We start from the raw sequence: 14,576 nt of genomic DNA, 5'->3' as shown, positions 1-14,576 counted from the left end.
TGCTTCGAAATCTGATTATAGTAATTGTAGGAAGTGGTTTCAGCTTCCAACGGCAGCGAGCATAATCTTTTGAGGCTGCATGGAAGACAAAATGGAAAAGTTTTAAAGATTTCATTGTTAGAGCCTATCAAATAATAATGTTAATCTATGACTTTCAGATGCAATTTGCTCCCTTGGTGCCAAGTGAGCATGTTAACTTTTTACTCTCAGTTGAGCTTTTCAGTGCAAACAGAAGTTACTACGATTTGTTCCCCTTTGTTTGCTCCAACTTCAAGGAATGTGCGCCTTGAATTTTAAAGATGGTATCTGTGATTGAACCTGGCAAGAAGGCCCTTGATGTGAAAACTCTAATTGTTCAGTACCCAAGTACTGTAAAAATACTGATTTGAGATCACAATATTCATTTTCAATTTTTTGTGTTAAGTGCTTTGTATTTTTCTTTTTTTGAACATTGCACAAAAGTGTTTGTTTTAAGCGTTTGAAATGAACTGTTTCTAAAGCTGGCCGCAGCGCCCAGTAGCAAAGTTCAATAATATTTTCCTTTTATTTGGATTAATTATTCTCCGATTTCAACTTGGAAGGGTCGCGTCGTTGAATTTTTTTATGTTCTCATTGCTGTATAATGTAAAATTAACTCACCTATGCCTTAGTATAGCTATGATGGTATCATTGGTGAAAGACTTCGAAAGCACAATTTACGCTCGCAACGCTTTCATTTCCCTGTGATACTCAATGCTTTGCCATGAAGTTAGTTTAGTAGCCTATCCAACCCAAGTCTTAACCAAGGATATAATTCCACTTTTTGAATTCCATAATACTTACCTTGTCTTGTGGTGTTTTAGTTCTCATTACGCTTTTTACACATGAACGCGGTTCGCGGAACTTCTGGGCGAATTAGTTCAAGGAACATGAGTGTTGCGGAATAAGTTTTAGCTGACAATGAGTCGTATGATAAGTTTCTGCATGAAACATGACCTCCGTTTATCTGGATCAGTTCGATTGTCCCTGGCAAAATCTAAATTTTGCCCCCAGGTCAGGCTGTCCCGAGAAAACTTAATTTTCCGGAAAATCTGTTGACGACAGATGAAATAAAGCATTTTGGAACTGAGCAGCCAAAAGTATACAGGAAATCATGTAAGTACTGCAAGCATATCAAATTCCCTCCGCTGGTCCGAAAATCTACGTTTCACCGGTCAAATGCCTCCTTCCGTCCATGGACGACCATGCAATGCTCATTCGATTGTTTTTCGTCGAGAAGGTGCGCTAAAAAAATTTTTGGAGGTGTCAGATGGGATTATTTCCTCCTAATTTTTGCCACTGAAGCTGGAAACGACCTTAGTTTTTTCCCAACACCTTCGGGAAATGAAGTTTTCCAAAAGAGGAGGTTTTCCGAGCTAAATAAACGCATTTTTTTGAAAATTCGATCTTTCGAAAATTTGGTATAGGAGCTGGAAAAAAACTAAGGTCACCTTCAACTTAAGTGGCAAAAAAAAGATAGGAGCAACCCCATTAGATATTTGCTAAATAAAATGCCCCCTCATTCCGATGCAAAACGATCAGATGAGCTTTACACGGTAGTAGGTATATGTGAGCGTAAGAAAACACTTAACCGGGAAAAACTCGATAGGAACAGATGGGATGATTTAGCAGGCATTCAGCTCAACATTACCTATCAATGTCTGGCTGCTGAGTCAAAAAATGACCTTGATTTTTCTCTGTCGTGCAAGCATTTTCGGAAAATTGAGTTTTCTCTTTTAAAAAAGCTCGTTTTTTGGGGAAAATTCCGAATCTTCCGGCGGAAACCAAAGTGATCCTAATTGATAGAGGTCCCTTTGGTATCAGCGCTAAAAATATAATTGAATGGGTTCGTGTAAGATACAATAGCAGCTCCCATTCTCGGTTGTTGGAGATCTCTATAGGCTTGACGCGGTCGCTACCGCTCCTAGTAATTAGGAGGTCCATTTGCAAAATTTTAGGTAAAGCTAAAGGAAAATTTTAAAAAAAAATGTGTGGTCAGTGTCATGAGGGTGCGCCTAACGGACACATCGATAATCGATTCTTTACCATACCATAGTAGCATTGGTTGTTGAGAAAATTTCTAAAAAACTCGTCAATTTTAAGAGAACTTAAAATTTACTTCAAAACCACTTGAAAATTACGTGAAAAAACTCTTGAAATATTCGTATCAGGAAACTCTTTTTGGGGCGTTTTTTTACATAAAATTGAAGAAAAATTTTAAGTAAATGTTTTTAAGTACATTTTCATTAAAATTTACGTTTTTTTTTTTTTTTAATAAACTGCCTGCGGGCAAAAACGAGGGAGAAAAAGTGGTGAACAGAAAAGAATAAAAGGAAAAGTTGCAGCCCATAAAGCTTGAGGATATAGTTTGTTGATTATTATGTAAAGAGGGTTATTCATATAGGCGAAAAATGTACCCAGCCCGGAATGTACGAAACTTTGTGAGCTGATAGTACTAGTTGAGAGAGGCTTATCCCTAGCTCCGTTTTTGCAGGAACCCCAGGGAATCAGCGTTGCCATTTTTTAAAGTCGTAACCTTCAAACACCCATAACTTTCGCAGAAATGCAGTTACAGAGTTCGTATTCACACCAAAAGATGCAAAAAATTACGTTCTATCGACCAATGCCAAAGAAATTTTAATTTGACTCCATTGTTGCCACGTTTTGGCCATTTTTTTAATTTTCGTAATTATTTAAAATCACGTTACCGCCTGAAAAAGTGTTTGCGGTTGGTGGGGATTGAATAAAAACCTGTCGGAATTATTGTTCGTTCGATTCCGCATCCATCGATATATTATACTTTTCTGAGAGACTTAGGGAACACGAGTTATAGCGATTTGAAAATTCGGCAACACGCCCTATACCCCGATATTGACGCTCGTTTAGGTACGTTTCGCAACTCCGTGTTAAAGCAAAACGCCTAGAACAAACAAAATTCGAAAGTCAGTTCATGTTTTGCGCTTTTTTGAAATTTTCACATGATTTTTAGGAATTCAAGTAGCGGCGGTGTTGCCGGTTTTCAATGAAAACCACCGCTGCCATCACAATTTAAAGTAGTACTCATTTAATCTTATCCAGCTACATTTGCTAACCTAAACTGACCATTTGCGCCATGGTGTTGACAACATTGCCTGATTTCCGTCGGAATTCGCGTAGAGGCGGGGTTGCCAGTTTTCATGGAAACCGCCACCGCAATCACAAAAAAAAATGTATTACTTATTTAATCACGTTCAGCCTTATTCTGTAGTTGGAATTGTTTATTTATCGGATCGATGGTTTCTTCTATCCCTCTGCAACGGCAGTGGGGACCGACAGTAACGAGATATCGAAATTTAAAGCTACCGAATCACTCAAGCGGTCCGATGAGTAGTTTTGGCGAGGGGCCTAGATCCATTGCTCTTGATCTCTATACAATATCGATATCTCGGTACTGTCGGTCCCCACTGCCGTTGCAGAGGGATAGAAGAAACCATCGATCCGATAAATAAACAATTCCAACTACAGAATAAGGCTGAACGTGATTAAATAAGTAATACATTTTTTTTTGTGATTGCGGTGGCGGTTTCCATGAAAACTGGCAACCCCGCCTCTACGCGAATTCCGACGGAAATCAGGCAATGTTGTCAACACCATGGCGCAAATGGTCAGTTTAGGTTAGCAAATGTAGCTGGATAAGATTAAATGAGTACTACTTTAAATTGTGATGGCAGCGGTGGTTTTCATTGAAAACCGGCAACACCGCCGCTACTTGAATTCCTAAAAATCATGTGAAAATTTCAAAAAAGCGCAAAACATGAACTGACTTTTCGAATTTTGTTTGTTCTAGGCGTTTTGCTTTAACACGGAGTTGCGAAACGTACCTAAACGAGCGTCAATATCGGGGTATAGGGCGTGTTGCCGAATTTTCAAATCGCTATAACTCGTGTTCCCTAAGTCTCTCAGAAAAGTATAATATATCGATGGATGCGGAATCGAACGAACAATAATTCCGACAGGTTTTTATTCAATCCCCACCAACCGCAAACACTTTTTCAGGCGGTAACGTGATTTTAAATAATTACGAAAATTAAAAAAATGGCCAAAACGTGGCAACAATGGAGTCAAATTAAAATTTCTTTGGCATTGGTCGATAGAACGTAATTTTTTGCATCTTTTGGTGTAAATACGAACTCTGTAACTGCATTTCTGCGAAAGTTATGGGTGTTTGAAGGTTACGACTTTAAAAAATGGCAACGCTGATTCCCTGGGGTTCCTGCAAAAACGGAGCTAGGGATAAGCCTCTCTCAACTAGTACTATCAGCTCACAAAGTTTCGTACATTCCGGGCTGGGTACATTTTTCGCCTATATGAATAACCCTCTTTTACAGGGTGTCTAGCATCAGGAAAACCCGGAAAATATCAGGAATTTTGGCCGATCAGGGAAATCGGAAAAATCGGACGTTTTATCAGGAATTTTTCTCACGCGAATCTCCTCGGCGGAGAAGTCTTACTGCTTTTTGCCTACCGTGCCAGGTGTCGTCGCGTTGTCTTTGTTTCCGATAATTTCTCACCCGTAGCGCTTGTGTCGTATAATGAAGGCCTCATCACAATGTCGCCGTCTTTGCGAAATTAAAATTTTCCGTCCATCTTCCGCGCTTGTATTTTTATACTATATTTATACTAGTTTCTTATCATTTGAACTTTATCAGAAAATTTAGTTTCCGCGCGCATTTATGCAATAAATATTGTTTTTATGAAAAAAATCAGGAATTTTTTGTAAAGTATCAGGAAAATATCAGGATTTTTCAAAATTAAAAAAGAGTAGACACCCTGTTTTACGTTTTCTTATTATTAAAATAACATTATTTTTTTATTTAAAAGAATTCCCCACAAGGGTTTCCTAAAACGAGTATTTTGAGAGTTTTTTTACTTAAAATTTACAAGTTTTGTACAATTTTTTGTTTGTTTGTTTTTTTTTTTTGGACAACTTTTGTAGAATTTTTTTAGAGCCATTGCTACTGGAGTAGATTTAAATGAAACAATATAGCTCGTCCATAATTGACGCCTCGCCTCTGCAAACAATGGGTTGAGACAAAGCGATAAGCTAATAGATGACTTTGAAGGTGTTTGACCTTGTTCCCACTTTTTCATCTAATACCTCATTCGGGTCGAAACGCAAATTAAAGATTGTGCTCCAGGTTCCGAACGTGGAGCATTGGAAAGACCGCAGCTTTTCCGGTAGGCAATAATAATTTTGAACGCGGACGTTAGTTACCGTTACGCCATTTATCGGTGCTAATGAGGACGAAATGAAGCGTTAATGATTCGAAGCATCCTAAACTTGAGTTTTATCCTGGCATACCAAATTCTGGCGAGCTCTTGTACAAATGTTCTCGTGATAAATGACAGTGAGGCGTTCGTGGCTCGGGCAATAATAAAAATTGATCTTCAACGTGAGCTAATGAGGAGGCCCGCATCTCAAAAAGGCATCAATCGTCTACCGAACCAAACAACTGCAAGCTGGAAATTACTGTCTTCAGAAAGCTACGCACGATCTTGTACGGAGCAAGTTTTTTTTTTTCGGTCGGATTTTAGGATCGTATATATTTGCAGCTGCTCTGCATAGATGGATCGTTCCCTCAGGGAAGCCCCCTCAGTTTAACATTTTCAGCAGCGGGCTTATTATTGGAATTGATAGACAAAGGGGAAAAGGAGCGATCCTGATGCTTCAAATGGAAGGTTCTTATAGATTCAAGGGGAAATTACTTACTATAGGACTAACCATAGGGTCTTCCGTGAGTTGGAGTCTATTACTTACCCCCTGTGTCCATCGTAACCACCCACTCTCACCAATAGGATCGCTCTATCTTCTCTTCGTCTACTTCGTCCATCGCTTTGTCCATTAATTTTTATAAATCAGCCCGCAGCGGGCCGATTATTGAAATTGATAGACAAAGGAGACATAATTAGTACGGAGCGATCCAATTGGTTGAAATGTGTGGTCCCTATTGACTGAGGAGAAAATGATGGACTAACTATATGGTCTCTCGTGGGTTGCCGTTAGTTTATCTATTACCTGCGTCCTTTGTCCATTGGAACCACCTGCTTCCACCAATAGGATCCCTCCAGATCCTTTTTGTCTTCTTTGTCTATTGCTTTGACTATTAATTTCAACAATCAGCCCGCAGGAGAGGTTTTAGGAAGCCTACGACAAATTATCAGAAAAATGACAGTTTTTAGGAGCGTATGTAAGGGGCTTGGGGATAAGTGGGATAATTGCAGATTTTGCTGTCTCAAGAAATTCGTGTTTGAAGATTTAAGTTGCATGGAGTCTCATGGCGAAAAGCGAGTTCAAACTCACTATTTGATGTTTAAACATTTGACTTGAGCAGTGAATTTTTCACAGAATATGTTTTAAAACTATTCATAGTTGAAATTATTAATATCTCAATTTTTTCAGAAACTGCACTTTACCCACTTGTCCTCCAAGCGAGATTCTTTAAAACGTTGCTAACACTTTCAGTATCTTGGATGCGCGCGTTGCGTATTCAAAGATTGATGTCGCGTCGGCCCCGCCTCTCAAAGGCTGAACTGAGTTGACTGTCGCGCCTTCATGCAACTATTCGTGTTCCACGGGTGTGCGTATTGCGTGTTCCAAAATTTAAGGCGCTCCCACTTGTCTCACTTCTTCAGGGGTGCACGGGTCTTGTCAGTTTGAACAAATACTACGTCCAGTTGGTTGTTGCGCTTTCATTCAACTATTCGTGTTCCACTATTTGTGCGTGTTGCATGCTCAAAAATTGAAGGCACTCCCGCTTTTCTTACCTTTTCAGAAATTCTCGATAGTTGTCGTTAGTCGTGGCACCCGAATAACGGATCATCGATGTAGGAAAATAATTGCCATCTCGAGTCTTTTACGAATAAATGCCGCACTTGATTGATCGAGGAATATCAGGCTGTTATGCATTTTAATAGCATAAGCTCTGAAAAAATTTTCATGCATATTTTCACCTAGGATTGACTTTTTTTCTGTTAATGTCATTTACCTCCCGCTCGATAGTACAAATTTCTACGAACGGAACGAAAAAGCTGCCCTGTCCTAGGACTAGACCATTTGGCCAACGCACAGTGAATCGAGTCAATCAGAAATGTCGGACTTGAAATTTTTGACTGAAACTCCAAATTTTGATTTTTATTTCGTCGCATTTTAAATCTTAAGATGTGCTTCTAGGCGAGAATTTCACGGGAAACCAATGGAACCACTTTTCAAACCTTTAAGTTTTTTTTTTTTTTTTTTTACAACGGAGTTATAAGCGTTTAAAGTTTCCAAATTTTGTCCGACCTCTCCCATCGACTTGATCCACGTGTGACGCATCGGCGAAATTATTTTTCGGGAAAAACGACGACTTTCCGGAAAATTGGGGGGGGGGGGGGGGCGTAACTCATCCGGACGGCACTTTTGGACAAAACGTCTTATCTTTACTCGTTGAAAATGTTCTGGAATCTTGGCCGTTTAATCATGGGACACCATGTATCTCCTCTGATCCACGGCGGCGCATCCGACAATATACTGCCGTGCTAAGAAAGAACGCCGTATAAACCCTCAGACGCTGCCAAATTCCCTTTGATAAAACACAAATTTTCCGCTAAACTCATGAATATTTTCCTTCCAATTTTTCAGATAATTTTGTTCGCTATTTCTTCTGAAGTTCTTATAAATTTCGATCAAGGAAAAATATTCATAATTTTCCCAAAAAATAAGCATTTTATCGAAGGCAGTTTGGCAACTCTCGAATGTTCATACGGCGTTTTTCCCTAGCACGGAAAATACGTGGCTCGCTCGACGTTTTGTCGTTGGTGGTTGGCGCGAGTGCGATTCCCGTACTGCCAAGCTAAGGAAGAACGCCGTATGAACATTCGAGAGTTGCCAAACTGCCTTCGATAAAATGCTTATTCTTGAGGAAAATTATGATTATTTTTCCTTGAAATTTTCAGACGTTATAGATCAAATTACAAACAAAATCATCTGAGAAATCGGTAGATAAACATTCAAAAATTTTGTTGAAAATTAGTGATTTGCCAGGGGAAATTTGGCAGCGCCTGAAGGCTCATACGGCGTTTTTCCTTGGAACGGCAGTAATCGTCGCACGTTATTTTTATGAGCCCGGGGCCGGGAGATGGAGACAAACAGACGCTCATTCACGCTCGGGCGCAAGGTTCCCCGACTTCACCCAACTAAAATCCAAGCTCCGCGGCTCTGCGTCAATGTGTCAGTTTTCCGGCGCTAGGCAGGCTCATAGTCAAAATGAGCCAATTAAATTTAGAGGCATGCACCCGCACCGGCTCCGCTTCTCGCCGCGCGAATAGTCGCATATGGCACCTCGGCTTCGGGCGTAACCTTCCCTTTTTCACATTTTTTTAACAACGGCTCTTCTTATCGCTCCCATGTAAGTGTCGTCAAGGACTTCGAATTATGTGAAAAAAAATTAGACTATCGATAGAATCAGAATTTTTCAAGATCAAGCGATCATCCCGCTGTTATCACTTTGTTTACAGCCGTCTTTTCGTCTTTTTTTATGCGCGATATTCGCATCAGTGTTCGTGAGTCGTGAGTACTTAAAACTGATTTTTTTATCGTCTGATTGCGATTTTAGTCGCAAGTTTTCGATTTGATAAGAGTCGTTAATTACTTTGAATTATGTGAGAAAAAAATGGGACTAGCGATAGAATCAGAATTTTTCATTGTTTACAGCTGTCTTTTTGTTTTTTTTATACGTGATATTCGCATCAGAGTCTGTGAGTCGTGAGTACTTAAAACTGATTTTCTTTATCGGCTAATTGCGATTTTAGTTGCAAGTTTTCGATTTGAGTTTATTATACTTTTTCCGATTATCTAGACGATTTGATTGACACTCTACCGATTTTGTAGTGGAGGTTTGGAACCCATTTCCGTGCTCGGTTTTCGTTTGTTGACATCTGTAAATTACTGTGCTTGTCAGTGAAATGCTACGTTGTTTTGTGTCATAGTGTCGTAATCAAAATACTGCGCCTAACTGCGGTTTTCACATAGCCTGGCATTAGGGTCTCCCAACTCGATAGGCTGATTATTGTCATTGATAGACAAAGCGATGGACAAAGATGACAAACTGAAAAAATCTAGCGGTGGAAGCTAGAGGTTTGGAGAGAAGTGGTAAGTAATAGACTAAGTAACGGCAACCCACGTGGGATCAAATTGTCAGCCCATCACACACCCCCCCCCCCCCCATCTGTAAGAACCACGCATTCCAACCAATGGGATCGCTCCATTTTCCTCTCGGGGCCGTTCAAGTGTTACGTAAGGCAGGATTGCCAAAATCGAGGAAAACCAGAAAATGTCAGGGAAAAGTAAATCACCTTCATTTGCTTTCTAGATTGGGTTTGAGACTTTGAACAAGAAATTTTGCCTGAAAACTATTTCCAATGATGCCCTCTTAATCATCCGTCAAATATCCAATTGTCAGGGAATTTCACCAAAATTTGTCGGGGAAATCAGGGAAATGTCAGAGAATTTCATTTTCTAAATTCTGTGGCAACCCTGGTAACGCACTTAGGGAGAAGGGACAATTGAGCCGGTGTTACGTTACGTCATAAGGAGGGAGGGGGAGGGGATCAAGCCCAGCGATTTTAAGCCGAGATAGAGAGAACAAACTCTGAAAAAAGCACGTGCACAAAATTGAAATTTTTTAAAGATTTTTCGCAAATGAGGGGGGGGGAGGGGGCTCAAGTCAGCGTTACTTAACTCAAAAGGGGGGTTCAGGGCTGCGTTGTGGGCGCGTTGCAAAGGGGGAGAGGGGTAAAAAAAAATCGAAAAAAGTGCGTTACGTAATACTGGAACGACCCCTTCCTCTTCTTTGTTCATTGCTTTGTTTATCAATTTAACTAAAAAGGCCGCAGTTTTGAAGATTATTTCTTTTTAATTTAAGATTCTCTCAACTTTTTTAATAGACAATGCCACTAGTCTACATAATTACATTGCCAAATTTATTTAAAAAAAAAAGAACATTCGCATACCTAGTTGACTTCTGTTGGTCGAGTATGGAGGCATATTCCGGGCAATGAGCGACATCTGCGTCACCGTAATTTTCATGGCGAGCCGAATCACAGTTGAGTAAATACTCCTTATTTTTAATTTCGAGGCGGCCTCAACGTATCCGTGATTGAGTTGCGATCGTGCAGCGCGTGTCGGCGGTGTTTCGCCAAGAATCGCTCGCGAGCCACCTTATCTTTATCTCCTAACCTTTACGTTCCCACCAAGCCAAGCCGCCTTTTTCTAATATTATTTTACCGCATCACTTCGCGTTCACGGTGCTTTTGATCGGTTTCTCAGGCTGTGCTCGCTCTTCTTTCCCCTCCGTTTTCTTTTGTTTCGTTTTCCTCCTCTTCGTGATTCCGAAATTCCAGATTTCGCTGCACAAAATGTAAGTTTTTTTGCTAATTTCATGTAGGTTACCTCTGCAGTGTATCTACATCTACACTGAAAAATACTGCAGGTCGTGGTACCCGTACGTACACTGAAAAAAAGTCACGGGCTTAGAGGCCGAAAGTTCCGGGTGCAGGAGCCGTGGCTTCGACTGCTCCAGGTGCTGCGTCCGAAAGTTTCGGCCTGTGAGTCTGGAATGCGGATGGTATGCATGTCCGTAAAGCCCGTAAGTACGGCTTCCGAGGCCGGTGTTTTTGTTTCAGTGTACGGGCTGTATAGAGATACCGTCTGCGTTCCGGGCATAGCGCCCGAAGCTGCCGAAACTACAGCACAGCTCCAGCACCCGGAACTCTCGACCTGTGCTGCCGTGCTAAGGAGCAACGCCGTATAAGCCTCCAGGCGTTGCCAAATTTCCTTTAGAAAATCACGAATTTCCGGGAAAATGAAGATGTTGCATGTGTGAGGAATTTGCGATTTGACTATTGATTCTATGTTAAAGTTCGCGAGAAACAAGATGGTGCCACTGGTTTTCTCTGAAATCAACTTCCAAGCTCAAAAAAAGCTCTCAAGTTGAGGCCAAAATGGAGGGGATGTCCCACGCTATCCTGAGAGTCCACCTCTACATCAAGACAAACTCTCCATGTGAAGATAGGGAGAAAGTACATTAGCAGGGTTGCCGTGTTTTCAGTCTTTGAGTCCCCAAATAAAGTGGGAGCCCTGTCAATGTATTTGCTCACTATCTTTGTATGGAGAGTTTGTCTTGATGTAGACGTGGACTCTCAGGGATATCCCCTCCATTTTGGCCTCAACTTGAGAGATTTTTTTGAGCTTGGGAGTTGATTTCAGAGAAAACCAGCGGCACCATCGTGTTTCTCGCGAACTGTTACATAAGAATCAATAATCAAATCGCAAATTCCTCACACTTGCAACATCTGCATTTGTAAATATTTTTCTTCCAATTTGTCAGGTAATTTTGTTCGCAATTTCACCTAAAGTTCCTGAAAATTGCCAGGAAAAACATCCCTAGCTTTCCTCAAAAATGAACATTTGATCGAAAGAAATTTGGCAACTCTCGAATGTTCATACGGCGTTTTTCCTTAGCACGGCAGTATAAAGCAGTGTGCATTCGAAGCATAAGTTAATGTGAAAGAACCTTCCCTCGTTGCATCGCACAACTCAGCGCAATATGGATAAGTCCTTGGAAAGAATAATTAATGGAAATCAACGAAGCGTTTTAATTTAATCATAACAATTCACGGCGCAAGTAGATCCACACCCGGTTATTGGAAACGCTTCACCTGCATTTCGGAAGAGTGTGCATGGATTCATTTCCCGCTCAATTGATCTCGAGGGTACCTCGCGCGCTTCGCTCCAAAAATTAACCTCTTTCCGCGTTCCCGCAACCTGGAATTATATAGTCGCGTTTTCACGGATCATTAATTCTTGATTTTCCCGATTTAATTATTCAGTTTTTCGAGGTCTAGTCAGCATTTTAAAGGAGATCCAACACAGAAGTATTTCACGTCGGTATCTTCGTTCTGAACTCGCACGTTGACAGCTCGAAGGTAAACAAATATCACTGAAACAAAATTTTCTTGATATACTTTAATTTCCTTGAACTGAAGGTAAAATTGTCCAAAAAGACTCCATAACTTGATTATCTAAATCATATCGTTAAAACAAAGACTCAAATGTTAAATGAAACATCATACACACGACAAAATACTAAAATTGATAGAATAGCTAAAAACGGAAAATCATAAAAAAATGTTATTTGTTCTGTAGTAAAACTAGCACTGTTTTATCATTAGCAATAGAGAAATAGAGATAGAATAATATACATAGTAATCATTAGCAATAGACAAGAAGAGATATAATAACCATGGTAAAAATTGGCGATATAAGAGCTGCGTTTCAAAATACCATAGGAATTCTTACAGCCGGCTAAAGAAGGCTACAGAAAATCATACAGCTGGCTGTAGAATGCGGAGAAAATCATACGGCCGGGCTATACGGAGCGATAAAAAATTATGCAGCCGGGCTATAGTTCCTATAGCCGGGCTTTACACTTTATCGCCTGGCTGTTGCTTTTTCGCCATCGATCATTAAAGGCTATAAGAAATTGTGTAGAAATTCGTGTGCTTTGGAAATCATTAAGTCTGATACGGAACCACCTTAATATTTACAAAACACACGTTATATTTTCCTTTAATACATATTTTTTTTCATTAATTAAAACGAGAATAATTCATACAGGATGTGCAAACATTTCAAAATCATGAGTTGAATAACGCTGACTCCGCCAGATTAAATATTAGAGCCTAACGCAAAGCGGAGCGGCAACGCACTGGCGCCTACAAACCTAACAGGGATACTTCACGCATTGCGCAACGCGTGAAGTATCCCTGTTAGGTTTGTAGGCGCCAATGCGCGTTCAGCGCTGGCTGCCCGCGCCGCAGCGTACCGCGGCGCTTGAAGCAACTATTTCACACCAGAGGTATTGCACAGTATCATACGATTACAACCTTATCGCCTGGCTGTTGCTTTTTCGCCATCGTTTATAAAAGGCTATAGAAACTTGTCTATAGAAATTCGTGTGCTTTAGAAATCATTAAGTTTGATACGGAGCCACCCTTATATTTAGAAACACACGTTATATTTTCCTTCAATACATATTTTTTTTCATCAATTAAACGAAATCAATCCATAAAGGAGTGTGCAAAACATTTCAAAGTCATGAGTTGAAAAACACTGACTCCGCGAGATTAAATATTAGAGCCTAACAACAAAGCGGAGCGGCGGCGCACCGGCGCTCTACAAACCTAACAGGGATACTTCACGCATTGCGCAACGCGTGAAGTATCCCTGTTAGGTTTGTAGGCGCCAATGCGCGTTCAGCGCTGGCTGCCCGCGCCGCAGCGTACCGCGGCGCTTGAAGCAACTATTTCACACCAGAGGTATTGCACAGTATCATACGAAATTGAAGGCACTCCAACATATTAGGAATGGCAGGCATCCTTCAAAAGTACGGAGCTTTCCTCGCAAATTAAATCAACATACTGCGGCCCAAAAAGAGAGCGGTAGTCTAAAAACTCACTAAGTCCTAGCATCCGTAATTAGTGGCGTTTAGCATACACTTTATCGCCTGGCTGTGAGTTGCTTAATCGCCATCGGCTATAAAAGGCTATAAGAAATTGTGTAGCCGGCTATAGAAGCTATTGGAAATCTTACAGCCGGCTGTAGGTCTATGGTATTTTGGAACACAGATTCTACTGCCAATTTTTACCAGGGAATATTTAAATTCTGTACTAATAAAACAGCACTTAAATATATGAAATTGATGACTAGATTTTAGGATGCCTGATAAAAGGGTTATTATGATATAATGATATATATTAAAGCGTCGTTTCTTGTCACATGCTTTCAGGTCGTGAAGCTTTTCGCATGAGTTTATCATAATAATTTTTCGTTAATGAAACAGTCTTAAATCATCGTTCCGAATCGCAGAAATGAGCTGAACAACTCTAAAACTTCAGCGCCAGATTCTCATCTCTGAAACTAATAAAAGAATGAGGAAAGAAAAAGCAAAACTATTTAGGAAATGCGCTCAGATATTTATAAAAATAAACACATCTATGATTTCGACCAACTATACTCACAAGTCCTAAACTTTTCCACGTCTGCTATACTTACGATTTTGTATACCAACGCTTCTTTCGATTCGGCAGCTCATATTTTCTCAGATTAAAAGTTTCTTAAACTTCGAGAGAGTAATCCTTTTCAAGAAGCGTAAGTATGACCGAGCTGAATTTTAATCCGAATATTTTATTACAACTACCGACCACCTAACCACTCGACCTGTATTGGTTGATAAATCATCCTCTGCAAGTTCAAAGTTTTACTTTACTTGCTTATTTTCCGGCAAGTGGCGCTGTTTTTCCAAGAGAGCGTGTCTCCGAGTTCTCTCATTCTAGTAAGAAAAGCATTTGTAAACGCGATTGTGCAATTTTTTTGTTCTGTTTTCCCCTCGGTTTAGCGTTTCAAAAGAAGATTTGGCCTTCCTATCCTCTTTAATGAGATTGTGCAATAACGAAGATCGTTTACATTTTTTGACTCCCGT

This window comes from Bemisia tabaci, chromosome 5, assembly GCF_918797505.1.
Source record: "Bemisia tabaci chromosome 5, PGI_BMITA_v3".
In the NCBI taxonomy this organism is placed as follows: domain Eukaryota; kingdom Metazoa; phylum Arthropoda; class Insecta; order Hemiptera; family Aleyrodidae; genus Bemisia; species Bemisia tabaci.
Note: the sequence above shows the minus strand (reverse complement) of the source record.